The sequence below is a fragment of the Zea mays genome, chromosome 1 (assembly GCF_902167145.1).
Source record: "Zea mays cultivar B73 chromosome 1, Zm-B73-REFERENCE-NAM-5.0, whole genome shotgun sequence".
Lineage (NCBI taxonomy): Eukaryota > Viridiplantae > Streptophyta > Magnoliopsida > Poales > Poaceae > Zea > Zea mays.
Window position 1 is genome coordinate 62484067 of NC_050096.1, and position 18600 is coordinate 62502666.

Genomic DNA, 18600 nt, shown 5'->3' on the forward strand with positions numbered 1-18600 from the left:
GGACTCATCTTTGTGAACGAGTCAGACATGGGATAGACTCGATAGGTTCATAGTTTTCTCTAATAACTGAAAAACGAATTTTGGCCTGATTTTAAATGGATTTGGATTCAAAATATAAAAATACAAAAGTCAAATTTTGGTCAACAAAATGAAATTTGGATCATTCCAAACAAAATTGTGGACCCTGGTTCCATGGTGATGAATTGATGGTATTGCATTTTTTGAGTAATATGTAGACCATGGAGCTGGAAATTTAATCTCATATATCTTCTAATTTTCTATTGTTGTGACTTAAATATGTTTTCTATTTTTTTGACTATGCAGATGGCAAGGACACAGAAGAACAAAGCCACTGCTCACCATCTTGGTCTTCTGAAGGTAACTTGAAATATACTCTAATCTTTATCTTAGAACTCTTACCTATGGTAATTTCTGTCATTCACTTTAATGAGTTTAAGATTCCCACTCCATATGAGGCCATTAGGACATATGCATATCATTTCAATGTAACGCTTTGATTTGATGTTTCATTATGAATTTATTAATGCCATATGTTAACAGTTCTATATGATTTTTAAGATATTGATGGTCAAAGTTAAAAGATGTTTGAGGGAAAACCTAAATGGACTTATATTTGTGGTTGGAGGTAGTAATCCGAAGAAAACGTGGACAGTTCAGCTATTTTCTACTATTAAATTATCAACGTTGTAATGTTTTGCTATTAATTAGTTTCCATATTATGCTTCATGTTGATATTTATTATGAGACTATACTTTTTTGAGCTGATACTCTTTGATATCAACTGAGGTTATGTCTTCTTAATTGTTCGTTTGCCTAGGCTAAACTTGCAAAATTGTGGCGGGAGTTGCTCACTCCAACATCCAAAGGTGGTGGTGGTGCAGGTGAAGGATTTGATGTGACGAAGAGTGGAGATGCACGTGTTGGTTTAGTTGGCTTTCCTTCGATTGGGAAATCAACATTGTTGAACAAGCTGACAGGGACATTTTCAGAGGTTTGCCACATCAATGCTCTTTGTTTATAACATTACATTTAGCTGCTCATCACTTGTATTGTATTAGGGAAATCCTCGTGTTCGTATCTTGCACAATGTTTCTAAGTTACATGATGTCTGATTCTATTGGTACGCTACGAAGGACTACACATGCATATTAGCTTGAGTAGCAGACTAATTAGATTTTGCTTTCAGTGATGCGAGTTCAGTGGTTTATGCTTGTGCTTCTTGAATAGGAATCATTAGAAAAAAAGTATTTTTGGATTGATTGCTCTTTGGACCTTCTTACAGATAAATATTTTCGTATGTTGTTACTATTAATTTGATTTATGTATATTAAATTACTAATCCACTGTTTTTGTTCCTTCTCTGTTTCAAAGGTTGCTGCCTACGAGTTTACAACTTTAATCATGTATAAGGGTGCTAAAATCTAGGTGACATGAGCTTTTATGTTCTCAGTACCAGCACATGCTATGACATTGAGAAGCATCACGTCGTAGCCTTGCTGCATTGAGAAGCAGTGATCTTTGTTCTTATTTGGAAATGGTTATACATGACAGGTACTGCATGTCTGTCATAGCAAACTCTGGTTATTGTCCTACTTGTTTTCTGTCAGAAATTTTGCTTCGAAACTGAACTAATAAGTGGAAGTATAATTTACTCATCTCGAGGGAGATGGAGCATGTTTGGCTGATTGTCGTTATAATTCGCCTCTCTTATAGTGTTCTTAGATGTACTATATGCTGCAGGACATTGAGAGTGATGACGAGGACCTTGATTTTGAGGTTGATGATGGAGCTGAGGATGAACCTAAAGCATGATGCGGAAGATGCCCCAGCCGAACCTGCTATCAAGACAGTTGTGGCCCTGGCTGCGCCACCTAAAGATACAGAAAGACAGTTGTCTAAAAAGGAGATGAAAAATAAGGAACTAGCAGAACTTGATGTAGTATTGGCTGAGCTCGGACTTTCTGGGATTTGAGCATCGCTGCACAGGATGGTGAGAGTCATACATGTTGCCGTTAAAACTGCCTAATCTATTTTGTATGCACTCAATTCTCTGATGCCATGTTTTCTTGCAGCTGAGAATAAAGGTGCCAACCAGACTGGTGACACGGTCGCTACCTCCTCTTGGCCGCTGGACGTCTCTCCTTCCTAGCCTTCGCCTGTCCCTCCTCCCCTGCCCGCTACCCCCGTAGACAGGCACGTTGCTACCTCCTCCACGCCCTAGGAGAAGCCGCAGGGCCCGCCACCCCTCACCATGTTCGGCGTCGACGGCCAGGAGGTGGAGCCATGAATGATCTATCCTAGGTATACCTCCAGCTTCCCTTACCATCTCCTTGGCCTCTTCCTCCCCCCTTGGCCTTCTCCTTCTGATGAATCATTTTACCTAGAGTTGTCACTGCTTGCTAATCGTTGCTCCAACCGTTGAGTTTACGCGGTGGATTTCTTTTCCTAGCATCAACACATGTAAAACAGGGGAGATTTAGATCCAACACATCAGCGAAGTGGCGCCCTTGCTGGTGAATTTTGGGCACCCCTATTTTGCTTGCCTATTCTTTTGTGTATGTATGCCAGCAAACTGATTGTTTTATTTTCTAGGCACAATAATACGTCCAGGTCTCGTAGAACACCTAACACTGGTAAGTACTCCTAATATGCAAGTGGTTATGCTGATGTTGATGAATCGATTGGTATTTTGAGACTTGTATTATGTCTCCTTTGAGGAGGTTTTATTTTCACCAGGTACACTACATTATTTGATGATCGTATTATGGTTATTTGATCACTGTATTTTATTATTTGATCGCTGTATTATCTGGACAAATTACGAATATGCCTACTACTGTATCATAATTACTTGTTGCCTACTCTATCGACCTTTGCAAAGATTGCTACTGTTTTGTTGTCTAAACCACTTGCTATCAATATTTCTTAAAGTGTTGTGTATCTAATCGTCCTCTAATAAGCACATCAGTTAAGTTCAAGTTAACACAATTACACTCCCATACATGTATACAATGATGATGACCTGTTGTACATTCTGATTGCTTGGGTATTCATTCTCTGGTGCTCATAGTCTAATGGATGGTATGATCACCGCTTAGTATGTTCTGTTCTGTTTTTGAACTGAATTATCTCAACCTTTTATCTAGGATTGTGTAGTGGTCTAGGGATTGCGTATTAGGATATTGAGGATGGGATTTTCACAAATTGCTACAGTCCAATTATTTTCTTCCCTTCTACCCTGCTACACGTCAGATCATATGTTATAATGGTGTTTGCTGTTGGAGGCACATCCCGATTCGTCGGTAAGCCACAACTAGCTAGCCTCAGTTTGTTCCCGTCTGTCATGTCTTTTCTTCGCGTTCCGCTTATGTTTGGTTATGTTTGCTTTCCAGATAGGGCCGCGTGCATCTGCCTCATTCACAAGATAAACGACGCTCCTACCCCCTCCTCTGTTTTCTACCTGCTTGAACATATCAGCAATCTTGCTTGTATAACTTGTGGATGGTAGGCCTGGAGCGTTGTCGAATTCCTTCCTTAGCGCAACTGCTGTTTAGGTATGTCGGCTCAAGTCATATGATCTTGCAAAGCTTGTCAAGCATATTCCAGCAAATAGAGGAGGGTGAATCTTATCCTTCGGATGACTGCTTATTTTTTTGTTTTACGTACTTTCTCAGTCCAAGTTTTTGTTCTCTTTGTCCCACGCTTTTTGTTGTCTTTTTGTTTGAGCTTTCACTACTTGTTTTTCTCTTGTTTTGGTCTTTCTTAATATTGCCCGTGTCATTGTTTTCAGACCGATTATGTATCCAGGTATGGACTTGAAGTTTAATGCCACACCTGCTCTAGGAGAGCAGACAACCTTCAAGTGGGTCATTGATCATGGGTGTAAAATGGTATGGTTACCATTGTTGATATTTTATATCTCTGGTTAAATTGCTTCCTTCGTACAACCATAGCTATTCAATGTTTTCTTTGAGGGATAACTATTATATTGTTGATATGCTTTGTGATAATGAATTACCCTGGGCTGATACTTTCTATTATAGCACAAGTAGCTAGCCCATCTATAACAAGGACTTGTCCCCTGTTAGTAAATGAAAATGTTTCTCCCTAAGTCTGTAGATTGTATTGTTCAGTCAAGTTGTTGCTCATTAGAGGCATGTTCTATATTCATAATGATGTCTGAGGTCCCATTGTATATGCACAAAGGCTTCCAGTGTATTTTTTCTACATTAGAATTTTTCAGAGACTGTAAATTGTATTAGTGAGACAAGCAGTCATGCATTAGGGGCCTGGTCCATGATACAATTATTTATAATGAGATAGAGATTTCATTGTACATGCAGCCACAAGGCTTCTTTTTATATTTTTTTAACATGAGTGTACTGATGCAATGTCGTTCTGTTTTGTCATTTTATTTTTGTTATATCTTGGAGGTGTTGAGCTAGATCAATATTTTGCCATTGAATTTATGAGCGGCCTATATGTTCACTGTTTGCCCATTTCTTCAGTTAAGCTGAATGCAAACCGTCGAGATGGTCTTGGTCGAGGACCTCCATGGCACCTACGTTGGTGTGAGTTGTGCCGCCTCATCGCGACCGTCATCGATTGGGCCTTCGAGGTATAGGTTACTCTGTTGTTGCTTGGTGAATGCTTATATGCTTATATATGTTTTTATTCGTCTGTGCTGGTGAGGTTATTTTAATGAGCCGTTGACAAAGACAATGATGTGTCCCAGGAATAACATAAAACCAGTGCTTATTTTCTATTCGTGCATGTGCAAGTGTTGTACTGTTTCTTAGAATTTTCCAGCAACTTCGATGGGAGGAATTTTGTTTGAACTTGTGGGCCCAATTCATATCAGTCGCGACCCTGGGACTATCCCACGGCCTGCGGCGAGCTTGCAGCGCTGCTGCGCCTCGGATTAGCGGACAAGTCACTACTTGGGACTATTTACACTCCTAAAAGGGAAACACACAAGTACTTGATATCCTCTCCTTATCCACTAGACCACAAATTGTTTTTGTTGTTTACCATCAAAATCAAGGGGTTGTCTATTTCTTACAATCAGTTGAAGTTTCATATGGGAATAAACTGGTAGTACACACGGGATTAGAAAATTTACACAATTAAATGCATACAAGAAATAAGCATCTGGAATTTTTACCAAAAACAGCGTGTTGGACATATATGCAACAATTTTTTTGCTAAACATCTACACTAGATTCCATATGGAAGAGAAATGTGATAACCACTATTGGCTATTTACGACACGTTTCATGCAAATATGTTAGCATATCTAATTTGTGTCTTATTTTGTAGATGAAGTTGCTAAATCCAAGCAATCAACTGTCTCCACAAAAACAAAGAAGGTATGCCTGAAAGCAGATAAATGATTCTTCTTCTCTAATTGCGTACTCTTTACCTGATTTACATTACTCCCCACTTGTTATTTTTTGGCTACTGAAACCCATATTTTCTGTTCTTTACAGTTTAAGGAAATTCAATTTCAGAAACTTCAGAGATTGCCAGATGGGTGCCATCCTGTTTTTGATAATGATCATCTGTGTTCTATAAATAATCATGACCTGCTTCCTAAAATGAGTACTCCAAGTGCTGACCTTCATCTACTTCCTGAGACAGGTAAAACAATCTGAAATTACAATTTGAAAGTAGTATTTTTGTTCTGTAGGAGTAGATATTATATTTTTCTAATAAATTCATTCTGAAGGAGTGGAAAACATGAGGACACCTAAAAGTCTTCACGCTGAACTTAAGCGTGAGCTGTCAAAGCTAAATACGGTGTTAAAGCTACCAGTATGTATAATCTTCCTGCTAACTTTTTCCCTCCCTCTCTGCTCCTATTGTTACATTTAGTGTCCTTCTGATATCATTATTTATGGAAGTATCTTATCCTCTGGTTCTGAACTATTTTTTCATTATTCACAACTGCAGGATAATATACTCTTTCTGGCCAACCAGTTCCTTTAATATCTTTTAAATAATCATTTAGTTGTGCGGGAGCCACGGAGCATACTGTATGCGTTCAACATAGCCTTGGTAAGCTAGGCACCAACCGGTGTTACTTTGTTTGCTTTTACATTGAATTTACCAAATATGATAAATTTCTTTATTACTTGTTTCAGTGTTGGTGTGCTGCTTCTTTTCTGAAATACACTGAGTTGGATCATCGAGAATCACTTGCCCTTGCTTCAGATGGATTGAATTATGAATGCAATGAGGCTCCATCATAGGCAGGCTTATAGGTTCGTAGTATCATTAGGATGAACATCTTACTATAACAATATAAGACACATTTTGTATATAACACATGTGCATATATAAGTTATCGAGATATTATATGTCTCCGTTGCAACGCACGATCACTGACCTATAAAAGTATAACACACATTTGTACATAGTTTATCGTGGTTTTATACGTTCCCGTTGCAACGCACGGGCACTCTCCTAGTGACTCCTTATTTGTAGTAGCTCTCTATTTTAATCTTATTTACCTTTTTTGTAAAAATTACACTTTATATATAATATCTCACTCCAACAAACCATCTATCTAATTTGGCTAGTCACATCACTAGCCAAATTTGACTAGTGAGAGATCAAATTTAGAGGGCATATAGCTTTGCGAGTTAGATAGCTAGTCTGTTGGAAAGTTATTTTGCTGTTGAGTACCAAAATTTGGTTTGACGAGCCATTTGGCTAGTCTCTTGGAGATGCCCTGAGCTTTTCTTTTTTTCAATTTGCCACAGTTACTTGTCTTGATGACTACGCTTTCACTTGCAACTTTCAAAATTCCAGGTGCAGTTTTACGGTTCATAATTTAGGCCCTAATTGAAAGTGTACTACATATCTCTATGGATTGCAGCTACAGCAGTCCCAACAGCTGATTTTAATCCAAAGCGAATTTAAAAATATAGTTTCTATCTCTAGTTTCTAGAAATAGATATGAGAGACTAGCTCCTTGGTTTTAAAAAAATGAAAATCTAATTCCTATAAACTTGAGCATAAACTTGTCTATCCACGTCCACTATTTTAAACACTACTATGTGAACAACACATGCTATAGTGTAAAAAATGTCTTAATTGACCATATGAGTAAGTTGTTAGACATGGTCTTACATTTATGCTTTGTTTGAACGTAGATATTGGAGAGTGTGGTCCGTGGAATTGAATTGGGTTTGTCGGTACCCTGAATCAGGGGTATTCCTTACTACAGTATGAAGACACAGTGCCCGTGCGGCGATCTCTAGCCGTGCGGTGAACAGCACCCGACCCCCACCACGTGGACGGCTCAAGGGGCGCCACGTGGCTAGAAAAGACGATATATCCCAGGATGCAATCATTTGGACCGGACCTCCACGAGAAAACGCTGGACCCCTATACGCACCGGACCCCCGAATACGGTCCGGGACTCCCAAGTAGTGTGTCGGGTCCTTTGGATGGGGTCTGAATCCCTCCGAGTAAGATTTGGGCCACCCATAACGAGGTCCCGGGACAGGGGATACCCTGGCCTAAGCAAGGGTCCGGTACTGACACGTGTCCAGGCTTTATCATGTGCGCTTGCGCTCCTCGCTCAGGCGGAGACCCGATGCTGCCACATGGCTTGTTGCCCGTGACGTAAGCCAGCGGGCGGAGCCTGACGTAAGGCCTCTGGGCCACGCGGTCTCTGCATTTATTATGGAGAGGACGCGCCACCTGACCACCCTGCTGACAGGTGATGTGCTCCCTCAGCATTTAATGTGTCCTGTCCACTCCGTTGGCAGACGGCGTGCCTGTCCAGTCCATTGTCAAACAGTGCGCCCGTGCTGCGGGGTGCACTGTGTCCATCATCACTTATACGAGAAGCTTCCCCTACACGCCGATACTACGCAGATCTCGGATGTCAGTACGCAAGAAGATTGCTCCAGCAGCGAACATTAGTAGCTCCAAATACTACATCCGTTATGTTCCTGGGCCCACATGTCAGGGCTCAATACCCTTGTACGTGTCCCCTTAGTTATAAAAGGGGAGGCATACAACGTTACAAGGGAGAACACACTTAGACAGACTTAGACCTAGCTCAGGCTCACAAGTTCATACAAGCTCTCAAGCTCAATACATCACACAGTGGAGTAGGGTATTACGCTTCGGCGGCCCGAACCACTCTAAACCTTTGCGTGTTCCTGAGTTCACCATTCATCTACCAACAGGCAAAACGCTTAAGCCCCCTCCTCATCTTGGGATTTAGGGTCTGTTTGGTTTGATGCCTAACTTGCCACACTTTGCCTAACTTTTATGCCTAAGGTTAGTTCTTCAATTCGAACAACTAACCTTAGGTAAAGTATGGCACATTTAGCCACGAACCAAATAGCCCCTTAGGACGGGTGCACTCCTCCGCCACCCGGCCGGAGAATTCTCTCTCCAACAGGGTTCAATATCAAATCAACCATAGTATTGAGATGAGATGCAATTCTAGTTGTATTGTTTGGATGTCACTATATTAGAGTTTTGAATTATTGGATCTAATTTCATACAATAAAGAGGGTGACACACAATACTAAGAGAGAGTTTTCAGTTTTAGTCCAATGCTAAAGAATTGGGTCTCGAATTCCAAATCTCAATTCCAGGTGCAATAAAACAATAGAACTGGGTCTCTGATTCCAATCCTCAATTATGTACACCAAAATCTACGTCCAGGTGGGGTAATATTATATGGTGCTCATGAATGAATATTAAGGTCAGGTTTAGAACCCTAGAGCTAATAGTTAGTCAGCTAACAAATTGTTAGTTAGGATGAGACGACTAATGAACTAATAGTTAATTGTGAATAGCTAACAATTAGCTCAGTATTAGCGGGGAGAGTTCGAAACCTCTATAACTAATTTTAACATTTAATTACTATCTCTAGATGTTCCAGATAAGGACTAAATGGGTAATGTTTTGTGTCGTTTTGGCACACGGCGTGCGGTGTGCATGGCACCACAGCATCATATTTGCTCTTATTTAAGGCATATACAACTCCATTTAATACATGGTCTTTATAAAGTTAATAAAAAATAAAAAAACGAGCTTTTCGCGAAGAGTTCGCATTTACACGATTCTCCCATATATATTGTCTTTTAACTATATTTATGATTCAAAGTCTTAAAGTTGTATCATGTAGTATTGTACAAAGGAAAAGTGATTCAGTTCCTTATGGCTAGTTGGCAGTGTGTATCTTTTTTTTGGAAAAGAAAGTTTCTTGTGAGAGAAGTTGAATTGCTTATTCTAAATTTGTATTTTCTTAATTCAATATTTCTGCTATGTACTTCCTTGGTTCTCCTTTCATAGTATTTTTTGTTACCGCGAGACTTTGATTGATTGCTGATTATTACCCCAAAGAATGTAATTTTAGATTTGGTCGAACTCTATTTTAAATTTAATTAATTTACAAAAAATATTGTCAATGGTTATAATACTATATATATATATATACACACATACTATAAAATGTATTACTGAATCTAATGACGTTAATCATAACTATAGAAAATTGTGTTCCATAAAATTCAAACTCAAATAATGGTTTTACTTGGCATTGTACTTAGAATTGCTATATTGGTGGGGTCTATGTGAGGCATCGTGCTCATTTCATGGATCGATGGTCCTAACAAGTTTGATTAATGTATCTTCCTTTCAATCACAGGTAGAGATGGAGATGGCCACAGGAGGCAGGAGCACTTCCAACGATGAGTTCCACCTCCAACCCTCCGTCGATGACAAACGAGAAGATCAAAGCCACTACGAATGACTTGGAAACCCTACTATGCGTGATTGCAGAGATCTAGTTATCGTTGCCTAAGAGTTTGCTTGAGTTTGAGTGTAGTAATATGAACAAAATAAGTGTATCTTTGTTTCTCTTGTACCTTGTATTTGTATGACTGAAACCAATAATTTGTTATTGTTTGCATCACATATATTGAAAGTATCATGTCTATGTGTGGGTCTATGGAGCTTAAAATATAGATATTGGTGTGGTCATATGGTTGATTATGACGAGGTTAGTTAATACCTTATAACAAAATTTTAAATTAAACCTATCATATATAATGACTATTTTTTCCACAAATCACTACAAAAATGTGTCTAGGAGGATTTCAATTTTAGACGTGAATTCGAGGAAATGAATAGATAAGTAATGCAACAAAAGTTGAAGTGCGGGACGAGGATAATACATGATCGACGATGCAGGGACAAAAAGATCATGGATAGTGGTCTATGGTGCGAGGGCATGGGCTAGGGCAATGAGACAAAGAGCATGAGCATTACATGATGAAGATGACATCGTGACTATAGAGAAGTAACCTTGTGGTATCGAGATCAGTACCACGAGCTATAACACTCAAATATTACTATGAGCTACAATAACGTCTATATTATATACAATATAATACTTTGATGCTACTATCTATTATGTCGACTCTTGTAACTGTAATCTTGACACATCAGGGTTTGTTTGGGAAACATATTATTTTGTTATTAGTTTCGAGACAATACCATCGTAATTGAGTAGACCATATTATTTTAGACCAAAGGATGTTTGTGAGCATATCTAAAAACTTTGTATTTTAACTCATGATTTTACCAATACCACGGTATTTTTGGATCAAAAAAATGACCAAAGTTTTTTTGCTTGTACTCAACTGCGGTCTTCTCTTCTCCCACACCACAACTAAAAAATTGTGTCTTCAAACAGGTGTTAGATTAGATTAATGTAAAATATACCATACTAATGTCATGACATACACCAAGGGTTGTTTGAGAGCAAAGTTTTTCATAGTGCTAATGCAATACCATGGTATGATAATACGTTGGTATTTTATACAGAATGGTGTTTGACAAAGGTTCAAAAACTATGTATTAAAAACCACGGTATTACGAATACACTAGTAAACCCATAGTATTAAAAACTTTGGTCTGCACTAAAGTTTTTCCCTCGTCGCACGTGCGAAACTATGGTATTGCAAAATTGTGGTATTAGAATACTTTAGGCCCTGTTTAGAAATGGATTTTTCTCGTACCACAGTATTTCGATACCATGGTCTACAGTATGACGTGACACAATACCACAGTTTAAACAAAAACAGAATAAAACCACAGTATTTGTCCATACATAGCACTGTTTGGTAGAACATTATTTGCCTTATATAAATGGGTAAGACAAGTTCAAATTCAAATACTAGTGAGACAAGCATCGACAAGTTTGCTGCAACACAAGCATCGACACTTCAAATCAAAAGTTTGTTGTATCAGCTCCTTCTAAAAAGTTTGCTGCAAGTAATACAAATCCATTTTTGCTTCTATTCAATTTTGCTAGCTGTAAGTTGGTCTTCGTGATAATCCAGCGAAGACACAAAGAGAAGTTCAAATTCAATTTCGCTTCTATTTTCCACAAGTTGGTCTTCGTGTGACAACCTTCTTTAACCTGGCAGTAAGCATGATAATCGTGACCATGATAATCAGAGTTAGCAGAACTCATAACCACACATATTTGACTAAAGAAATGCACAGATTTATATTGTGTATAAATACATATGTAGTCCACAATCTGTTGTGCAAGCTAGCTGTAAGTTGAAAGTAGGAATAGATGTGGAGAAATTTCTTTAGCAGAAAGAGAAGAGAGGATGAAGACATGGAAATTATCAGCCAATGGTTAGATGGAAATCATTCTCGTGAGCGTACACCTATCCACACTTCAATGCTTTCGGGGAAAAACATGTTGAAGAACTTCTACAAGAACATAAGGTACAAGCTAGACGCGAGTTTCGCATGGAGAAGGAAATTTTTTCCAAGTTGGTAGATCTTCTAATTGACAACAATAGCCTTACAAATGGAAGAGATGTTTTAGTTGAGGAACAATTAGCAATATTCTTGTTTTGCCTTTCAACAAATGCAAGTAATCAATCCATACAAGAACGGTTTCAGCATAGCGGAGAGACTATTAGTCGATATTTCAATCTTATACTTGAAGCTATTGTCTCATTATCATCTAGGATGATACAACTGCCTCCAATCAATACCCCAATTGTTATATCTAGCAACCCCAAGTTTATGCCATACTTTAAGGTAACTTATGCCCTATTTGATTTTAAGTAACTCATGTTATGCTTCAAGGTATTATACTTTAACTGTTATATTTTTAGGACTGTATTGGAGCGATCGATGCTACTCATGTTCCTATTACTATATTTCCTAGCTTGCAAGACCCATATAGAAATAGAAAGGGTGGTCTATCACAGAATGTAATGGTGGCGTGTGACTTGAATAGTAAATTTGTGCATGTCAGTGCTGGATGGGAAGGATCAGCTGCAGATGTCCGAGTGTTACAAGATGCGATGGCTCATGGTTTCTGTCAGTACCCCGAAACATGGGTACCCCTTACTACAATGTGAAGGCACGGTGCCCATGCGACTATCTCTAGTCGCGTGGTAAACAGCACCCGACCCCACCACATGGACGGCTCCTGGGTCGCCACGTGGCCAGAGAAGACGATATGCTCCAAGGCATCAGCAGTAGGTCCAGACCCCCATGGGAAGGTGCTGGACCCCTGTATATACGGACCGGACCTCCGGGTAAGGTCTAGGACCCCCACGGGCACGAACAAAACCCCTGGGATGAGTCCCGGACCCTCTGTGTGGGGTCCGAGCCACTCACGACACGGTCCCGGGATTCTGGGACAAAGAGTACCCGGACCTTAATCAAGGCCAGGCGGGGGTCCAGAGCCGACACATGTCTGGACCATACCCCATACGCCTCTATTCCCCACTCAGGTGGAGACCCGATGCCGCCACGTGGCCAGCTACCCGTGACATAAGCCAGCGGGCGGAGCCTGACGTAAGGACTCTAGGCTGCGCGTCCTCTGCATTTATTGTGGATAAGGCGCGCTGCCTGACAAACTGGCAGGTGATGTGCCACCTCAGCATTTAATGTGCCCTGTCCACTCCACTAGCAGGCGATGTGCCGCCTCAGCATTTAATGTGCCATGTCCGCTCCGCTGACGGGCGGCGACCAGGCCGTCCTGCAGGCGGCGTGCCTGTCTATTCCGTTGGCATGCAGTACGCCCGTGCTGCGGCGTACACTATGCTCATCATCACCCGCGTGTTACCGAGGAAGCAGCGCGGGATACCAATACTATGTGCGCTATGGACATTATGGCACTCGGAGATCTTCTGGGTGACACTGGCATTGGATACTTCTATATGTATTCCCTCCGTTTTGCCCCTGGGCCCACATGTCGGGGCTCAGTACCCTTGTACGTACCCCCATTTGAGCTATAAAAGGGAGGGCACACGACGTTACAGACTCAGACCCAACTGAGGCTCAAGCTCACTTAGACTCTCGGGCTCACAAGTTCATACAAGCTCTCAAGCCCAATACATCACACAGTGGAGTAGGGTATTACGCTCCGGCGGCTTGAACCACTCTAAACCCTTGTGTGTTCTTGTGTTCATCCCGACTCCATCTAACAGGCAAAACGCTTAGGCCCCTCCTCATCTTAGGATTTAGGGCGGGTGTGTTCCGCCACCCGGCCGGAGAATTTCCTCTCCGACAGTTTCTATGTTCCTACAGGCAAATTTTATTTAGTTGATGCAGGATATACAAATACTCCTAATTTTATAGCTCCATAACGTAATGTTCGATATCATTTGCAAGAGCAATCTAGAAGTAATACAAGGCTAAGCAATGCAAAAGGAGTTGTTCAACCTACGACATGCCCAACTACGGAACCATGTTGAACACATTATTGGTGTGCTCAAAATGTGTTTCCCTGTTCTCAAATGTGATTCTTATTATTCTATAGAGACTCAAATAGATATTGTACTGGCTGGCTGTGTACTACACAATTTCATTAAAACCAGTGATGGTTCTGAACAATGGCTTAATGAAGATAACATGCAAGTTAATCCTGTCGACATAATGGATATTCCAGAAGGAGGTGAAAACTACATTGAAGATGTGATGTCGTGCAATGAACGAAGGCGTGCAGGGAATTTCAAAAGAAATCAGATTGCACAGGCTATGTGGACAGATTATCTAGAATATGTTGCAAACAACTAGTATCTGCAAACTGATTACCTTGCATTAGTCAAAAATAGACCCATTGATGTAAGCTTCTGCAAGGGACTATTCTTCATAACAAATGAATATCTCTCTAGCATCTTTGTCTCCTTTCAAAAAACTGATTGCCTTGAGTAGTTCAGTTTGAGTTAGGGGCAAACTCTTCAATTTCAACATACACTTGGACATGCTGAACGTATCATTGATTGGATTAGATTGCTCTATTTGTTTACTCTTTAAATGAAGTTGCATTTTTGTTAGGTCCTTGTAAGCTTCTAGTTCTTCTTTTCGCAAAGCTAGCAAATCATCCATGGCATTGACATTTATTTTAGTTTTCTTTTTTCCTTTTTCTTCACTGTCACACGTAGTAGCAGTAAATTTTCTTTTTTGGATCTCACTCATCTCACTTATATCAACTTGTGTCTCTCTACCAGATTGTTCTTCCTCCAAAGCTCTATATTGACTAGTGTTTATGTCCATATTGAACCCATTTTCATTGCTCAAATCAGCACCATCTTCTAATAAGTCAAAAAATGAACTGTGCATACCATTAATAGTTGGACTAGGTGTACTTAACTGCACATAATCTTCTTGTCCAGTTTTGTTGGCAACCTTGCATTCTTTTTCTAAAGATCGCCTACAATTCTTCCCTTCTGTTATTTTACCTGTATAAGCAGAAAAATTCAGCAACGAGTAGAATCTATGTTAAGGCAAAAGACATAAGTAAAGACTCATACCATTGTAAATCTCATCATATCATCATAGAAAGGGAATGACCTACCATCCCATCCCTGTAAATTCTTGGTAGATCAGCCCATACCCCACCCACAGTGGTAGCCATTTTTAGATCATTATCCCAACCAAAGCCACTATTTGACACAATGATCTTCACAACATTGTAGTCCTTTTTTAGCCTTTGCTCTATATCCTTCAACTGCGACACTACAAAGTTTGCTAATGTAAACCTTTCATTAATACGTTGTGTCATACTGTTCCATGCCTCTTTGGTCCATCCATTCTACGCACGATATCTTGGTGAGTTGTACTCTTTGAGGATGCTCACGAAAAACAATGTTCTTCCTTCATTCCAATCTGCTCTAATCGAAATTTTCCCTAGAACAAACAAAATTCAAATGACATGAACCAAACAGGGATCACCAGTGAAGTGATAAACTATGCAAATATGTAACCCTAGCTAGAAATAAGAAAGGAATATAGGGAACATACCAACCTTGTCTTCCTTCCTAGATCCTCGCATGCTAGGAGCGACTAGGAGGCGAGGGAGCTGGGGCTGTAGGGAGGCAAGGAAGCTAGGGACGGCGCGGGTCCGAGGGAGCCTGGGGAAGCTGGCGGCTCACGCGACAGGGAGACGGTGGTTCACGACGAGGGAGGTGGCGGCTCACGGCGAGAGATCCTGAGGACAACACGGGTCCGAGGGAGCCTGGGGGAGACGGCGGCTCACGGCGAGGGAGGTGGCGGCTCACGACGATAGATCCTAGGGGGGCGCAGGTCCGAGGGAGACTGAGGGAAGCGACGACGATGGAGAAATGGAGGCGGCCGTGATGGAGAAATGGGGGAGGCGACGGGTTCTGAGAGAATAGGGAGAAAACAGAAGGCACGAGACGGGGTCAAGTGGAGGGAAAATTGCGCCACCGTGCGCGTGAAGAAAAACTTGGATCCAGACCTGTGTGTAAAACACTGTAAAAATACCACAGTTTTGGCTAAACCATGGTATTGGAAACTCTGTTTTCTAATGATCTCCTAAACAGATTTTGGTCCAGAATACTCTAGTATTAGCTAATACCACGGTATTTCTCAGAAACCTTAAAAATTCCGCTTTCAAACAGGCCCTTAGTTGTTGTCGGCGTTTCGAGACCGGGGGGTCCCTAAGCCGACGAGTGAGTGTGCCGCGTGCCCCAGCCCAGATGGGTCGAGCGCGTGGGCGAGCGCGAAGGGGGGAAGCGAGGTGGCCGGAGACGGGCGTGAGAGAGGTGGAAATCCCGCGGCCTTCGTGTTCGTCCCGCGCCCAGGTCGGGTGCGCTTGTAGTAGGGGGTTACAAGCGTCCACGCGGGTGAGGGAAGCGAGCGGCCCCAAGAGAGCGCCTGCCCCGTCCTCGTCCCCGCGCGGCCAACCTTCTCTAAGAAGGCCCTGGTCCTTCCTTTTATAGGCGTAAGGAGAGGATCCAGGTGTACAATGGGGGTGTAGCAGAGTGCTACGTGTCTAGCAGGGGAGAGCTAGCGCCCTAAGTACATGCCAATGTGGCAGCCGGAGAGATCTTGGCACCCTGCTGGTGTGATGTCGTGGCTGTCGGAGGAGCAACGGAGCCTGGCGGAGGGACAGCTGCCGGAGCGGTCGAGTCCTTGCTGACGTCCCCCTGCTTCCGTAAGAGAGCTGAGAGCCGCCGTCGTCACAGGGCTTGCGGGGCGCCATCATTGCCTATCTGATGCAGCTAGCCAGATGGGACATCGGTCTTGTTCTCTGCGGCCCGAGTCGGCTCGGGGTAGGGTGATGATGGCGCTTCCTGTTGACGTGGCGGGCCTGTGCCCTAGGTCGGGCGACGTGGAGGCTCCTCCGAAGCCGAGGTCGAGTCTGTCTTCCATGGCCGAGGCCGAGCCCGAGCTCCTGGGTCAGGCGAGGCGGAGGTCGTTCGGCAGAGGCCAGGGTGGAGTCCGAGCCCTGAGGTCGGGCGAAGCGGAGTTCGTCATCTTCTGGGGCTGAGCCGGAGTCCGAGCCCTGGGTCGGGCGGAGCGGAGTTCGCAGTCTTCCGGGGCTTAGCCCGAGTCCGAGCCCTGGGTCGGGCGGAGCGAAGTTCGCCGTCTTCCGGGGCTTAGCCCGAGTCCGAGCCCTGAGTCGGGCGGAGCGGAGTTCGCCGTCTTCCGGGGCTTAGCCCGAGTCCGAGCCCTGGGTCGGGCGGAGCGGAGTTCGCCGTCTTCCGGGGCTTAGCCCGAGTCCGAGCCCTGGGTCGGGCGGAGCGGAGTTCGCCGTCTTCCGGGGCTTAGCCCGAGTCCGAGCCCTGGGTCGGGCGGAGCGGAGTTCGCCGTCTTCCGGGGCTTAGCCCGAGTCCGAGCCCTGGGTCGGGCGGAGCGGAGTTCGCCGTCTTCCGGGGCTTAGCCCGAGTCCGAGCCCTGGGTCGGGCGGAGCGGAGTTCGCCGTCTTCCGGGGCTTAGCCCGAGTCCGAGCCCTGGGTCGGGCGGAGCGGAGTTCGCCGTCTTCCGGGGCTTAGCCCGAGTCCGAGCCCTGGGTCGGGCGGAGCGGAGTTCGCCGTCTTCCGGGGCTTAGCCCGAGTCCGAGCCCTGGGTCAGGCGGAGCGGAGTTTCCTATGGCGCCTTTGGCAGGGCCTGACTGCCTGTCAGTCTCACTCTGTCAAGTGGCACTGCAGTCGGAGTGGCGCAGGCGGCGCTGTCCTTCTGTCAGACCGGTCAATGGAGCGGCGAAGTGACGGCGGTCACTTCGGCTCTGCCGGGGGCGCGCGTCAGGATAAAGGTGTCAGGCCACCTTTGCGTTAAATGCTCCTGCGACTCGGTCGGTCGGCGCGGCGATTTTAGTCAGGGTTGCTTCTTAGCGAAGGCAAGGCCTCGGGCGAGCCGGGGGTGTGTCCGCCGTTAAAGGGGGGCCTCGGGCGAGACGGAAATCCCTCGGGGTCGGCTGCCCTTGTCCGAGGCTAGGCTTGAGCGAGGCGTGATCGAGTCGCTTGTATGGACTGATCCCTGACTTAATCGCACCCTTCAGGCCTCTGCAGCTTTATGCTGATGGGGGTTACAAGCTGAGAATTAGGCGTCTTGAGGGTACCCCTAATTATGGTCCCCGACAGTAGCCCCCGAGCCTCGAAGGGAGTGTTAGCACTCGCTTGGAGGCTTTCGTCGCACTTTTTTGCAAGGGGACCAGCCTTTCTCGGTTGCATTTTGTTCCGGTGGGTGCGCGCGAGCGCACCCGCCGGGTGTAGCCCCCGAGGCCTCGGAGGAGTGGTTTCACTCCTTCGAGGTCTTAATGCCTTGCGTAATGCTTCGGCTGGTCTGGTTGTTCCCTCATGCGAACTGGCCGTAGCCCGGGTGCACGGTCGGGGCCCAAGTTCTCAGGCTGGTATGTTGACGCTGTCAACGGTTCGGCCGGAGCCGGGTTTGCGAGAGCAGCCCCCGAGCCTCCGCACAGGGCGAGAGGGCGATCAGGGACAGACTTGGCTTTTTTACATACGCCCCTACGTCGCCTTTCCGCAAGGAGGAGGGGGGGAGAGCGCCATGTTACCCTCGATGGGCACCGAACATGGTGTCTCCGGTGAGCTGCAAGCGGGTAATCCGAGTGGACGTCCGTGCCCCGTTCGTTAGGGGTCGGCTAGGGGCCTAGAGGCACGCCCAAAAGTACCTGCGGGTGATCTACCGGACCCGGTCCCCTGGCGACGGGGTCCGAGGGCTCGATGCCTCCCTCCGATGGGATTCCGTTACAAGATCGCTCCCGCTGGTCTCGGAAATGTCCTAGGGTACCTCGGGAGC

At 44.1% G+C, this 18600-nt stretch overlaps 2 pseudogenes across 2 annotated transcripts; both read left to right on the plus strand.

Annotated features, from left to right (window-relative positions):
* Positions 1-304: 304 nt before the first annotated feature.
* Positions 305-3295, plus strand: LOC109943628 (developmentally Regulated GTP-binding protein pseudogene; annotated as a pseudogene). The gene is made up of 6 exons (NR_163569.1): positions 305-378; positions 839-1012; positions 1393-1572; positions 1762-2011; positions 2094-2534; positions 2614-3295. The product of NR_163569.1 is annotated as a developmentally Regulated GTP-binding protein pseudogene (transcript).
* Positions 3296-5254: 1959 nt separating this feature from the next.
* On the plus strand, positions 5255-5847 carry LOC109943629 (helicase pseudogene; annotated as a pseudogene). The gene is made up of 3 exons (NR_163570.1): positions 5255-5390; positions 5511-5661; positions 5750-5847. The product of NR_163570.1 is annotated as a helicase pseudogene (transcript).
* The last annotated feature ends 12753 nt before the right edge of the window (positions 5848-18600 follow it).